Here is a 13,687-nt window from a genome sequence, read left to right as displayed (position 1 = left end):
ATTTTGAGACAGCCATGCCACAGGTACCCTGAAAACTCGAAATGCAGAGGATGACTTTAAAGGTGCACTGTGTAATATTTTTAGTTGTTAATTTCCAGATTTCATTGCTGCCTATTCACAAATGTTACTTTTTTCATAAATATTTAGCACGACCATCAAATTCTAAGTATCCATTATGAGTGCGAACACTGTAATTTTCATACATGAAAAGGGGGATGTTCTCCCTGGTCCACCATTTTGAATTTCCAGAAATAGCTGCACAACTTACTGTACTGTGGTCTTACTAGTACATATAACTTTGTTATTTAGTAAGCACCCCTGAAAAGATCAGATTTGGCAGGAGACAGTGCAGTTTCAGTAAGCAGCAGGTGCAATACCTACTGTGGCCACCATCTTACACAGTGCACCTTCAAGGTGATCTGCTCCTTGATATTACAGGTAATTCCAGTGACTCATCAGAATATATCATTTGGTAGTTTGCTACACCAGTGTATTAGCCATTTATTTGGAGGTGGGGGCTCCTCATCTATTAACTCATTTTGTCCTAAGCCCTTTTTGGGAAAGGGTGCCCTCTGCCTATTAATCCTGAATATCTCTCTATCTCTGAAGCACATACAAACATGATGTGTGTGTCAATTCCTGTGTGCTTGTGTTTAGTCATGAGTGTGTGTATGCACCTGTGTGTGTGTGTGTGTGTGTGTGTGTGTGTGTGTGTGTGTGTGTGTGTGTGTGTGTGTGTGTGTGTTTGTGTGTGTGTGTGTGTGTGTGTGTGGTGTGTGTGTGTGTGTGTGTGTGTGTGTGTGTGTGTGTGTGTGTGTTGTGTGTGTGTGTGTGTGTGTGTCAGGGGTTTTCAACCAGTGTACTGCTGCCCACTGGTGGTCCATGGCAGGATTGCTGGTGGACCATGACTTGCATTTGAACTACTACCAATACATACTTGCCAAATCCAACTTTATCCTTGTGATAAGTTAATTAAACTACATGCTGGAAAAAAACAAAGAGAAAAAAGAACAGTATCCAGTGTGCGGTCTCCAGTGTACTGCTTCTTCTTTATCTTTCTCTCTCTCTCTCTCCCTCTCTAGGCTTCAGTCCTGCGGTGTAACAGAAGAAGGTTGTGCTGCTCTGGCTTCTGCTCTGATATCAAACCCCTCACACCTGACAGAGCTGAATCTGAGTTTAAATAAACTAGGAGACTCAGGCGTGAATCGGATCTCTACTCTACTCAGCAACCCAGACTGTAAACTACAAAAACTAAGGTAAGACACAAACCGTTTAATGAAGCAGAGCAGACTAGACATTCGTTTAGAAGAATCGGAAACTGTTTTCACCCATCAGACTACTGAACTCTATCTCTGCAAAGTATATGGGTGTGAGTTTGTGTTTGTTTTTGTTTCAGTTCTTGTGTTCAATGTGTGTCTGTATGAGCCTTTTTGTAACGTTTTATGCACTTCTCTGTCTGTCTTTCCGTCTGCCTGCATCTCTCTCTCTCTCTCTCTCTCTCTCTCTCTCTCTCTCTCTCTCTCTCTCTCTCTCTCTCTCTCTCTCTCTCTCTCTCTCTCCCCAGCCTTTGGTCTTGCGGTATAACAGAACGGGGCTGTGCTCTTCTGATATCAGCTCTGGCATCAAACCCCTCACACCTGATAGAGCTGGGTCTGGTTCATAATAAACTAGGAGACTCAGCAGTCAAGCAGATCTCTGCTCTGGTGAAAGAACCAAACTACAGACTTGAGGAAGTAAAGTGAGTAAATCCATTGAGGCATCATATTTATCAGTAATTATAAAGATATGGTGATTAGTTGTTTGTGTTGAGAAATGTTTTCTTTTATTTGCTCTGAAATATAATAATACTTTTTATTACAGTTGAGAAAATTGTATTGATAGTAATATTATTAATATTCCCGGCGATGTAACAGCCTCACGCTTTAATTGCCTTAATCATCCATTACCTGTCTGTCTATGTCAGTAACCTGTGTTGCCAGTCGTCCCATGTACCTACATTGTTTTCACATCTTTGTGTTTTTAATATCTTTTTCAGCTTGGAAGACACTGGGAAGTAGCCTCTTAGTGCAGATGGGGTCGCCGGCTTGCCTATTCACTTTTGCTGAAAATACTCAACTACATCATAACAACATTGACATGATATTACAGAGAGTAACAGATTATAACATAGGCTCTGGTGACAGTAATGTTATAACATAGGATCTGGTGACAGTAAGGTTATAACATAGGCTCTGGTGACAGTAGGGTTATAACATAGGCTCTGGTGACAGTAAGGTTATAACAGGCTCTGGTGACAGTAAGGTTATAACAGGCTCTGGTGACAGTAAGGTTATAACATAGGCTCTGGTGACAGTAAGGTTATAGCATAGGCTCTGGTGACAGTAAAGTTAAAACATAGGCTCTTGTGACAGTAAGGTTGTAACATAGGCTGTGGTGATAGTAAGGTTATAACAAAGGCTCTGGTGACAGTAAGGTTATAACAAAGGCTCTGGTGACAGTAAGGTTATAACATAGGCTCTGGTGACAGTAAGGTTATAACATAGGCTCTGGTGACAGTAAGGTTATAACATGGGCTCTGGTGACAGTAAGGTTATAACATGGGCTCTGGTGACAGTAAGGTTATAACATAGGCTCTGGTGACAGTAAGGTTATAACATAGGCTCTGGTGACAGTAAGGTTATAACATAGGCTCTGGTGACAGTGAGGTTATAACATAGGCTCTGGTGACAGTAAGGTTATAACATAGGCTCTATGCTAAGCGGTTAATTCAGAGCCAAGGGAAACCACTGGACGTCATGTCAAAACAATAACAGACTTCATATATATTATATATTGTAATAATGTACTGTTTATATTTTCATGTGACTGTAATAACTGTAGTATACTGGCCCCTCTCTGTACCGTAATCACTGTGGTATACTGGCACCTCTCCATTTATTAGTGTGAATGAATACATAAATAAATGATGAATAATTCTTTAAAGTGGAATTCACCTTTTAAACTGCAATATGGGGATTGTGCTGCCACTGTTTATAATATCTTCATATAACATATTACATCTTTTCATTGTTGTTCTAACAATTTTTCTAACATTGTTTTTCTAACTTCCATTGGGGCATACTCACGTTGCACTCCCATAATTTCACCCCCGTACAAAAAAATGCACAAGTTCGTAATTTGAGGTGTATTATTAACCTTACTTTCTTGTTGTAAGCAAAATATCACTTGTCAAAAGGAGTGTACTCATTATTTCTGTGTATGCGACCTGGAGAGGTGCTTGTAAGCAGCCATGTCAACGATGTGTGTTTAAATTGATTTTGATCCTGTTGTCAATTCACTTGTCAACCAGATTTAAGCCAAGATTACATGATTAACATAAAGTAGCGTCAACACATTAACAGTCTTTATTGTTAGAGAAAGATATGATTTGTTTTTTTTTCAAAATCTGTGAACATGTGTCTTACCAATAGATTTGTATTACCCCTGCCATCATTTTTTAATAAATGTAATGTTTAAGTTTTCACAATGTACTATATGTAATTCTTCCAACAATATCATGAAGGCACTCTCAAATCCCATTGTGAGTAGCACTATGTACATCCAGGCTGAGAGCACATTGGATGAAATGCCTGAATATGATGAATATAAGTAAGTAAGTAAGTAAGTAGTAAGTAAGTAGGTTTTTATTGTCAATTTCTTTACATGCACTGGTCATACAAAGAATTTGAAATTACATTTCTTGCTTTCCCATACAGACATAGACTAATCTAGGTAAGGACATAGACAGTATAGACATAGGACAGTACTTATACATGGACTTAAGACAGTATGGACATAGACAGTGCTCATACAGACATTTAAAGTGCAAGACTGGACAACAGAAGACTTGTAGAGGACATACATTAAGAGGTATTTGTTGTGCTTTTGTGCTTTTCCTAAAAAAAAGTCCTTTATAGCGTTCTGACATGGTAATAGTAGCATTTTGAAGAAAAATAAATATTAAAAAGGTCTGTCAAGTACACCAGCAGCAGTGTGTGTGTGTGTGTGTGTGTGTGTGTGTGTGTGTGTGTGTGTGTGTGTATGTGTGTGTATGTGTTTAGTGCAGGTAGAAGGTGCGGTGTGCGTCTTGTGTGTGTGTTCGTGTGTCTGTGTGTGTGTGTGTGTGTGTGTGTCAGTGTGTGTGTGTTTGGGTTTAGTGCAGAAAGTGCAGTGTGCTTGTGTGTGTGTGTGTGTGTGTGTGTGTGTGTGTGTGTTTGTGTGTGTGCTACGTGACTGTAGTGTGTGTGTGTGTGTGTGTGTGTGTGTGTTTGTGTGTGTGTGTGTGTTTGTGTGTGTGTGTGTGTGCATGTTTTGAGTTAGTGCAGGTTGAAAGTTCAGTCACAAGTATAGTAGTGCAGGTGGAATGTTCAGTCGCAGATATGGTGGTGGGGGAGGGGGGGGGGGGGGGGGGTTGTCAGTGGCCTTGCTGGCTAGAGGCTGACAGTGGAGGGAGAGTGGGTTGAGTGTTCAGCATCTTGATCGCTTGGTGCATTGTGCTGCTCGCCAGCCTGGTGGTACGGGAACGGAGGCGCCTGTACCTCTTTCCAGAGGGCAGGAGGCTGAACAGTTTGTGTGCAGGGTGGCTTGTGTCTTTGATGATCATCAGTGCTTTCCGGGTGAGGCGTGTGGTGTAAATGTCCTGCAGGGAGGGGAGTGGTACTCCAATGATCTTCTTCGCTGTGTTCACAACACGCTGGAGTGTCTTCCTGTTTTTCTCCGTGCAGCTTCCTCCCCACACTGTGATGCAGTTGGACACGACGCTCTCTATGGTTCCTCTGTAGAATGTTGTCATGATGGAGGGTGTAGCACTTGCCTTCTTTAGTTTGCGCAGGAAGTAGAGACGCTGATGGGCCTTCTTCGCCAGTGATGTAGTGTTGGTGGTCCAAGAGAGGTCGTCGCTGATGTGCACTCCAAGGAACTTGGTGCTGCTCACTCTCTCCACAGCATCGCCGTCGATGGTCAGTGGTGGCAGTTGTTTTTGGACCCTTTGGAAGTTGACAACAATCTCCTTGGTCTTGTTGACATTCAGCAGGAGGTTGTTGTCTTTGCACCATCTGGCCAGCAGGTCTACTTCTTCTCTGTAGTGAGTCTCATCGCCCTTGGTGATGCACTGCACAGTATGCACTGCCTGGCCAAAAGGTTTCAACCCAAAAATAGGTCTCATACTCTAATATGTTGTTGGAGCACCTCTAGCTTTTATTATGACACAAATTTCCAGTGGCATTGTTTTGATAAGTCCCTGCAATGTTACAAGATTCATTTCCATCCAGTATTGTATTCATTTCTCACTAAGTCCTTATATTGATGATGTTGGCTGTGTGACTGTGGTGGCCAATCCAGGTGAGAAAACATCAGGTTAGCACAACACAGAGAGTAAAGAGTAACCTTCCTCTGCCCTAATTGCAGCTGGTAGGCTATGCCCCATCTCTCATGAAAGCAGTGCACCGCCTGAAGTCTTGACATCAGCTGACCTACAGCACCACTTTAGCCTTGCAGTGCTGCACATGCTGGATGTAGTCTGCAGCACCTTCAAGCTTATTATTATTTAAGCGGGCTTGCGGAGCAAGGACCATGCAGAGCATGTCCCTTGCAGAGCAAGGCCCGATTCTAGTAATCTCTAAGTCCTGTTTCTTATTATTATTAAGCGGGCTTGCGGAGCAAGGACCATGCAGAGCATGGCCCTTGCAGAGCAAGGCCCGTTTATAGTAATCTCTAAGTCCTGTTTCTTATTATTAAGCGGGCTTGCGGAGCAAGGACCATGCAGAGCATGGCCCTTGCAGAGCAAGGCCCGTTTATAGTAATCTCTAAGTCCTGTTTCTTCCTGTTTTTATTATTGGTCTTGTGCAGGGCAGCAGTAAAATAGAAAATGGATCTCCTCCTAGGCCTTTCGAGATAGAGACACCGTTCAAACACTAAAACGACCGGCTCGGCTTGGAGATCGCGTACAGTTATAGGCTTCTCCGTGTCTCTTGTCGTTTTCCCGTTTTTGGCGATTTTGTGAAAGCCTGGGTCCCCATTGAAAATAGTGGTGGAACCTCCATGAACCAAAATTCCGCCACTCTAGAGATTAGAGTGTAGGAGGCTTTTTCGGTCATAAAACATCAACACTTTCACCTAGAAGTTTAGTTGACGCGTTGTTAGCGAGCTCTATGGGATGTCTCCAAATTGTGAAAGTTTCATCTCCCAACTCCCAATACTTTTTAAATGGCAGGTTTGTAAAAAAAACAGACCTGGCTCTATGGAGAATCCCAGTCTTTGGAAAAGTGCATTTTTCAAGAGATCAGCGCATGTCCCACACGGAGGTCCATTTGTGCCTGAAAAATTTAACCTATAAACTTCATTCAAAGACTGTTAGAGACATCACAAGCATGACTCCGATCTGTGAAAAGGACACGTGCCAACTCCTTTTAGTTTTTTTACAACGATGTTGTAAAGACAAAAAACTCATTCTCATTTTCTCCCCTGTTAAAGGCTCAATACTAACTGTCTTTCAGTCAATCACAACAGGTGCAGCCAGTGAAGGATTCCATTTCAACTGTCACTGTCTCAAGATTCCATTCTTAACGAGCAGGTGCGAGCAAGCATTCTAGAAGTCCATTGTTCAGCTCTGCAATGCAATGTAATATAGTCTTGCTGGACTATGCATGACAATTAGCTGCTTGGCTTAGTGGTAATGCATGCTGCTGCATTAGAGATATGGAGGTTGAGGGTTCGAAACCCACACGAAGCAATGTTGATTTTCTAAATTATATCATATGCAGCGTTCCTTGGCCGACTTAAAATGCCATACATGTATATCATTTAGTATGGATGGCAAATGTGCTGAATTACAGATATTGAGGTTGGGGGTTCGAAACCCAGTCAAAGCCATGTTGTTTTTCAAAATTACATCATATGCAGTGTTCCTTGGCCAACTTAAAGTGCCATGTATGTCATTTAGTATGCATGGCAAATGTGCTGGATTACAGATATGGAGGTTGGGGGTTCGAATCCCAGTCAAAGCCATGTTGATTTTCAAAAGTATATCATATGCAGTGTTCCTTGGCCAATTTAAAATGCCATGTATGTCATTTAGTATGAATGGCAAATGTGCTGAATTAGGGATATGGGGGTTGGAGGTTCGAACCCCAGTCGAAGCCATGTTGATTTTCAAAATGATATCATATGCAGTGTTCCTTAGCCAACTTCAAATATCATGTATTGTATGTCATTTAATATCAATGGCAAAGGGGTTGGATTACAGATATGGAGGTTGTGAGTTCTAATCCCGCTCGAAGCCATGTTGATTTTCAAAATTATATCATATGCAGTGTTCCTTAGCCAACTTAAAATACCATGTATGTCATTTAGTATATCCCCAAAACGCAGAGCTACAACACTTTCAAGATGGCTGAATCCAAGATGGCTGAATTGTTTGGCCCATAACTTCTGACTGGGTGGATGGAGTTTTTCCAAGATTTCTTTTAGCTGTGTTTTCTCAATAGTACTTTGTTTCATCTCTGCCCCAAAAGGCAAGCCCGCTTCCAGCATTTTCTGTGAGAATGCATTTCTAGTTATAGCTTGGTCTTGTGCAGGGCAGCAGTAAAAATAGAAAATGGATCTCCTCCTAGGCCTTTCGAGATAGAGACACCGTTCAAACACTAAAACGACCGGCTCGGCTTGGAGATCGCGTATACTAATAGGCTTTTCCGTGTCTCTTGTCGTTTTCCCGTTTTTGGCGATTTTGTGAAAGCCTGGGTCCCCATTGAAAATAGTGGTGGAACCTCCATGAACCACAGTTCCGCCACTCTAGAGATTAGAGTGTAGGAGGCTTTTTCGGTCATAAAACATCAACACTTTCACCTAGAAGTTTAGTTGACGCGTTGTTAGCGAGCTCTATGGGATGTCTCCAAATTGTGAAAGTTTCATCTCCCAACTCCCAATACTTTTTAAATGGCAGGTTTGTAAAAAAAACAGACCTGGCTCTATGGAGAATCCCAGTCTTTGGAAAAGTGCATTTTTCAAGAGATCAGCGCATGTCCCACACGGAGGTCCATTTGTGCCTGAAAAATTTAACCTATAAACTTCATTCAAAGACTGTTAGAGACATCACAAGCATGACTCCGATCTGTGAAAAGGACACGTGCCAACTCCTTTTAGTTTTTTTACAACGATGTTGTAAAGACAAAAAACTCATTCTCATTTTCTCCCCTGTTAAAGGCTCAATACTAACTGTCTTTCAGTCAATCACAACAGGTGCAGCCAGTGAAGGATTCCATTTCAACTGTCACTGTCTCAAGATTCCATTCTTAACGAGCAGGTGCGAGCAAGCATTCTAGAAGTCCATTGTTCAGCTCTGCAATGCAATGTAATATAGTCTTGCTGGACTATGCATGACAATTAGCTGCTTGGCTTAGTGGTAATGCATGCTGCTGCATTAGAGATATGGAGGTTGAGGGTTCGAAACCCACACGAAGCAATGTTGATTTTCTAAATTATATCATATGCAGCGTTCCTTGGCCGACTTAAAATGCCATACATGTATATCATTTAGTATGGATGGCAAATGTGCTGAATTACAGATATTGAGGTTGGGGGTTCGAAACCCAGTCAAAGCCATGTTGATTTTCAAAATTACATCATATGCAGTGTTCCTTGGCCAACTTAAAGTGCCATGTATGTCATTTAGTATGCATGGCAAATGTGCTGGATTACAGATATGGAGGTTGGGGGTTCGAATCCCAGTCAAAGCCATGTTGATTTTCAAAAGTATATCATATGCAGTGTTCCTTGGCCAACTTAAAATGCCATGTATGTCATTTAGTATGAATGGCAAATGTGCTGAATTAGGGATATGGGGGTTGGAGGTTCGAACCCCAGTCGAAGCCATGTTGATTTTCAAAATGATATCATATGCAGTGTTCCTTAGCCAACTTCAAATATCATGTATTGTATGTCATTTAATATCAATGGCAAAGGGGTTGGATTACAGATATGGAGGTTGTGAGTTCTAATCCTGCTCGAAGCCATGTTGATTTTCAAAATTATATCATATGCAGTGTTCCTTAGCCAACTTAAAATACCATCTATGTCATTTAGTATATCCCCAAAACGCAGAGCTACATTACTTTCAAGATGGCTGAATCCAAGATGGCTGAATTGTTTGGCCCATAACTTCTGACTGGGTGGATGGAGTTTTTCCAAGATTTCTTTTAGCTTTGTTTTCTCAATAGTACTTTGTTTCATCTCTGCCCCAAAAGGCAAGCCCGCTTCCAGCATTTTCTGTGAGAATGCATTTCTAGTTAAGCGGGCTTGCGGAGCAAGAGCAGAGCTCTTGCAGAGCAAGGCCCGTTTATAGTAATCTCTAAGTCCTGTTTCTTATTATTATTATCGTTCTTGTGCAGGGCAGCAGTAAAATAGAAAATGGATCTCCTCCTAGGCCTTTCGAGATAGAGACACCGTTCAAACACTAAAACGACCGGCTCGGCTTGGAGATCGCGTATGGTTATAGGCTTCTCCGTGTCTCTTGTCGTTTTCCCGTTTTTGGCGATTTTGTTAAAGCCTGGGTCTCCATTGAAAACAGTGGTGGAACCTCCATGAACCAAGGTTCCGCCACTCTAGAGATTAGAGTGTAGGAGGCTTTTTCGGTCATAAAACATCAACACTTTCACCTAGAAGTTTAGTTGACGCGTTGTTAGCGAGCTCTATGGGATGTCTCCAAATTGTCAAAGTTTCATCTCCCAACTCCCAATACTTTTTAAATGGCAGGTTTGTAAAAAAAACAGTCCTGGGTCTATGGAGAATCCCATTCTTTCGAAAAGTGCATTTTTCAAGAGATCAGCGCATGTCCCACACGGAGGTCCATTTGTGCCTGAAAAATTTAACCTATAAACTTCATTCAAAGACTGTTAGAGAGATCACAAGCATGACTCCGATCTGTGAAAAGGACACGTGCCAACTCCTTTTAGTTTTTTTACAACGATGTTGTAAAGACAAAAAACTCATTCTCATTTTCTCCCCAGTTTAGAGCTCAATACTAACTGTCTTTCAGTCAATCACAACAGGTGCAGCCAGTGAAGGATTCCATTTCAACTGTCACTGTCTCAAGATTCCATTCTTAACGAGCAGGTGCGAGCAAGCATTCTAGAAGTCTATTGTTCAGCTCTGCAATGCAATGTAATATAGTCTTGCTGGACTATGCATGACAATTAGCTGCTTGGCTTAGTGGTAATGCATGCCGCTGCATTAGAGATATGGAGGTTGAGGGTTCGAAACCCACCCGAAGCCATATTGATTTTCTAAATTATATCATATGCAGCGTTCCTTGGCCGACTTAAAATGCCATGTATGTCATTTAGTATGAATGGCAAATGTGCTGAATTAGGGATATGGGGGTTGGAGGTTCGAACCCCAGTCAAAGCCATGTTGATTTTCAAAATGATATCATATGCAGCGTTCCTTAGCCAACTTCAAATGCCATGTATGTCATTTAGTATGAATGGCAAATGTGCTGAATTAGGGATATGGGGGTTGGAGGTTCGAACCCCAGTCAAAGCCATGTTGATTTTCAAAATGATATCATATGCAGCGTTCCTTAGCCAACTTCAAATATCATGTACAGTATTGTATGTCATTTAATATCAATCGCAAAGGGGCTGGATTACAGATATGGAGGTTGTGAGTTCGAATCCCGCTCGAAGCCATGTTGATTTTCAAAATTATATCATATGCAGTGTTCCTTAGCCAACTTAAAATACCATGTATGTCATTTAGTATATCCCCAAAACGCAGAGCTACAACACTTTCAAGATGGCTGAATCCAAGATGGCTGAATTGTTTGGCCCATAACTTCTGACTGGGTGGATGGAGTTTTTCCAAGATTTCTTTTAGCTTTGTTTTCTCAATAGTACTTTGTTTCATCTCTGCCCCAAAAGGCAAGCCCGCTTCCAGCATTTTCTGTGAGAATGCATTTCTAGTTATTATTATTATTATAGCTGGATGTAGTCTGCAGCACCTTCAGTACAGGTGAGGACTTGGAGTAGCGTAGAGTAGAGAGTATTAATCCTGAACATAATTAAGGTGTCTGTCATCTTACGTACATAAATATGCAAAGACCTAATACACATTATTGCACATTGCAGTAAACCTATAGCACAAACTTGCTGTAACCAATATGCACTTGCTATACAGTTGCTTTGAGGATGTAGTCTGCAGCACCTTCAAGTGAGGACTTAAAGTAGAGATTTTTATTAAAGGAAAGAGATGATGGTGCCTGTCGGCTCTCATAAATATTCAAAGACTTAATCCACATTATTATATGGTTGTGACGTCATCTGTCGAATGCTCCATTCATTTCAACGGGGCTCCCCAACGTTCGGACGTCTGTTATTTTTCGATAACGGACGGGTTGGTCTATAACAGACCGCTGTCAATGGCAACAAGACTTTTCACTGCTAAAGCGACTTTTCAACAAGACTCTAATCAGCTGCTGTGATAGACAGCACCCGTTGTCCTGGCTACCGCTGTCAATGGCAACAAGACGTTCACTGCTAAAGTATACAAGTCAGTGGCTAAAGCGAATGTTTCATAGGCCTATCACTCCGCAGGGGGTCCGGTCTTTTGTCACTCTAATCAGCTGCTGTGATAGACAACACCTGTTGTCCTGGCTACCTAGCTGTTGCCTAGCGGTGTTCCACAACGGCACTGTTTTGTTTTGCGCAGCAACAATCTTAACATTAAATAGGCCTAGGTCTAAAGAAATGTCCCCGCCATGTGTGAATCATTTAAGTATATCCATATAATAAGCGGGTTAACTTTCGGCGAGTCGGTCGCTTTGTGGAATAGCAGCACTTCAGAGAGAACAAGACCCCTCCGCTCCGCGTCGGGGTCTAAAGATTCTCTCTGTCGTGCTGCTATTCCACGGTAGCGACCTTCTCGCCGAACGTTAACCCTTACTTATTGTGCATTGCAGTAAACATCCTGTATAGCAGACACTTGCTGTATGTAATATGCACTTGTTGCTTTGAGGATGCTGGAGTGCACAGAGTGCAATGCAAACACAGACTTAAATCCCCAAAGGTCCTTCATACAAGTGATGGTGAAAAAAGAGGACTGGGAAAAATAACATCCAATGTGTACAGTCTGGTGATACTGAATTGTTGGCAATTATTCTACCCAGAACGCCTCCAATTCAGTCAGGTTTGTATTCAGTAGTCAAACTAAAGAGTGTAACACGCTCAACTCAACCAAAGTAAAAAAACTGGGTGCTCATTCCTCAAGAATATATGAAATAAAGAGAACCTGGGTCCGACACTGAAGAGGGTTACCTTCGAAGCGTCTGACGGGCATTAAAATACAAGACTTGAAGTGCTGTCCTGTTCTTTTTATTTGTACAGTATTCAGTAGTAGGCCTACCAGACTGTTGGGATGTGTCTGCTTCTATAGCAAGTGTCCACCATTAGATCAGCAAAGGTGGTCTCTACTTCATATTAATGGAATACCTTCTTTGAGATTGTGAAAAGATTGATAGGTGATGAAACACATGTCAGGGGCTGTACAAGACATGTGCCTTTGAGGCTGACGTGTCTACAAGAAGTTTATTATAGCCACATGATCATATAGACCTACAAATCCATCTGTTCCTTTAAAATCTTCTTTCTTCTAAACTCTCTTCTAAATATCCCTCTTTTCTACATATCCCTCTCTTCCTCTAACCTCTCTTCTTCACCCTCTGATTGGTTCACATCATGGTTGCAATGGATTCATTCTCATTCAGATGGTCAGTTAAAAGTGTCATTGGATTCTAATAGAATAATATTTGTGATTGGTTCATATCATATAAAATCTTAGTGGCCTACGCATGAGGCAGCATCACCATCTAGTGGTGGCATCTAGTAGTGCAGGTTTGGACAAAGCCAGGTAAGAGGACACATCTCTCATTGTGCTGACTCATCCTGGTGGTGACCACTAGCCTGAGAGATCCCATGCTGCTTTGCACAATCGTTCCAATCTGAAAAGACAGCATGGAGTCTACCCTACCCTCTATCAGATCATGGTCTTTGTCTCTCCCCAAACGGAGTGCAGGGAGGGAGGTGTGGAAAGGTGATCACTGCAGTTTGTTTGAATAGATAGCCTACAACTGACACATTTGGCTATGGACACGTATGCCAAGTGATACACATTTGTAACGCCCAATAAACAGCCGTAAACGACACACCTCCTACGAGATTTAAAGTAGGCAGGTCACTAGACCTCATCTCACTTGTGATTAGGTCTGGTGACAACGAGGCAAGTTGACCAGGGCCAGTGTCCCCGGACACCCTAGAAAATATCTGGACATTAGGCTACATTCACTGGGATACAGAAACTATCTATCTGTCTGTCTGTCTGTCAGCCTGCATCAGTGCACATTCATGTAAAGTGTTGAAATGCATTGAAAAGTAAATAGGCCTAGATTAATTGCAGTTTATTAGGCTAATTCAAGTTTTATTTTCCATGATGAATATTTTCTAGTGTGTTTTCAGTTATTGTTTTTACAACACTATATAATAATAACAAAACTGTAATTGGACAGAATGTAGCCAATACTTGAAATACAATGCACCACTGAAAGCCGTTTATGATGAATATGTTTAGTTTATTGCAACACTGTCAGTCACAGTTCATCTTA

This window comes from Engraulis encrasicolus, chromosome 5 (assembly GCF_034702125.1).
Source record: "Engraulis encrasicolus isolate BLACKSEA-1 chromosome 5, IST_EnEncr_1.0, whole genome shotgun sequence".
Lineage (NCBI taxonomy): Eukaryota > Metazoa > Chordata > Actinopteri > Clupeiformes > Engraulidae > Engraulis > Engraulis encrasicolus.
The sequence above is the reverse complement of the archived record's forward strand: the minus strand, read 5'-3'. Positions refer to the sequence as shown.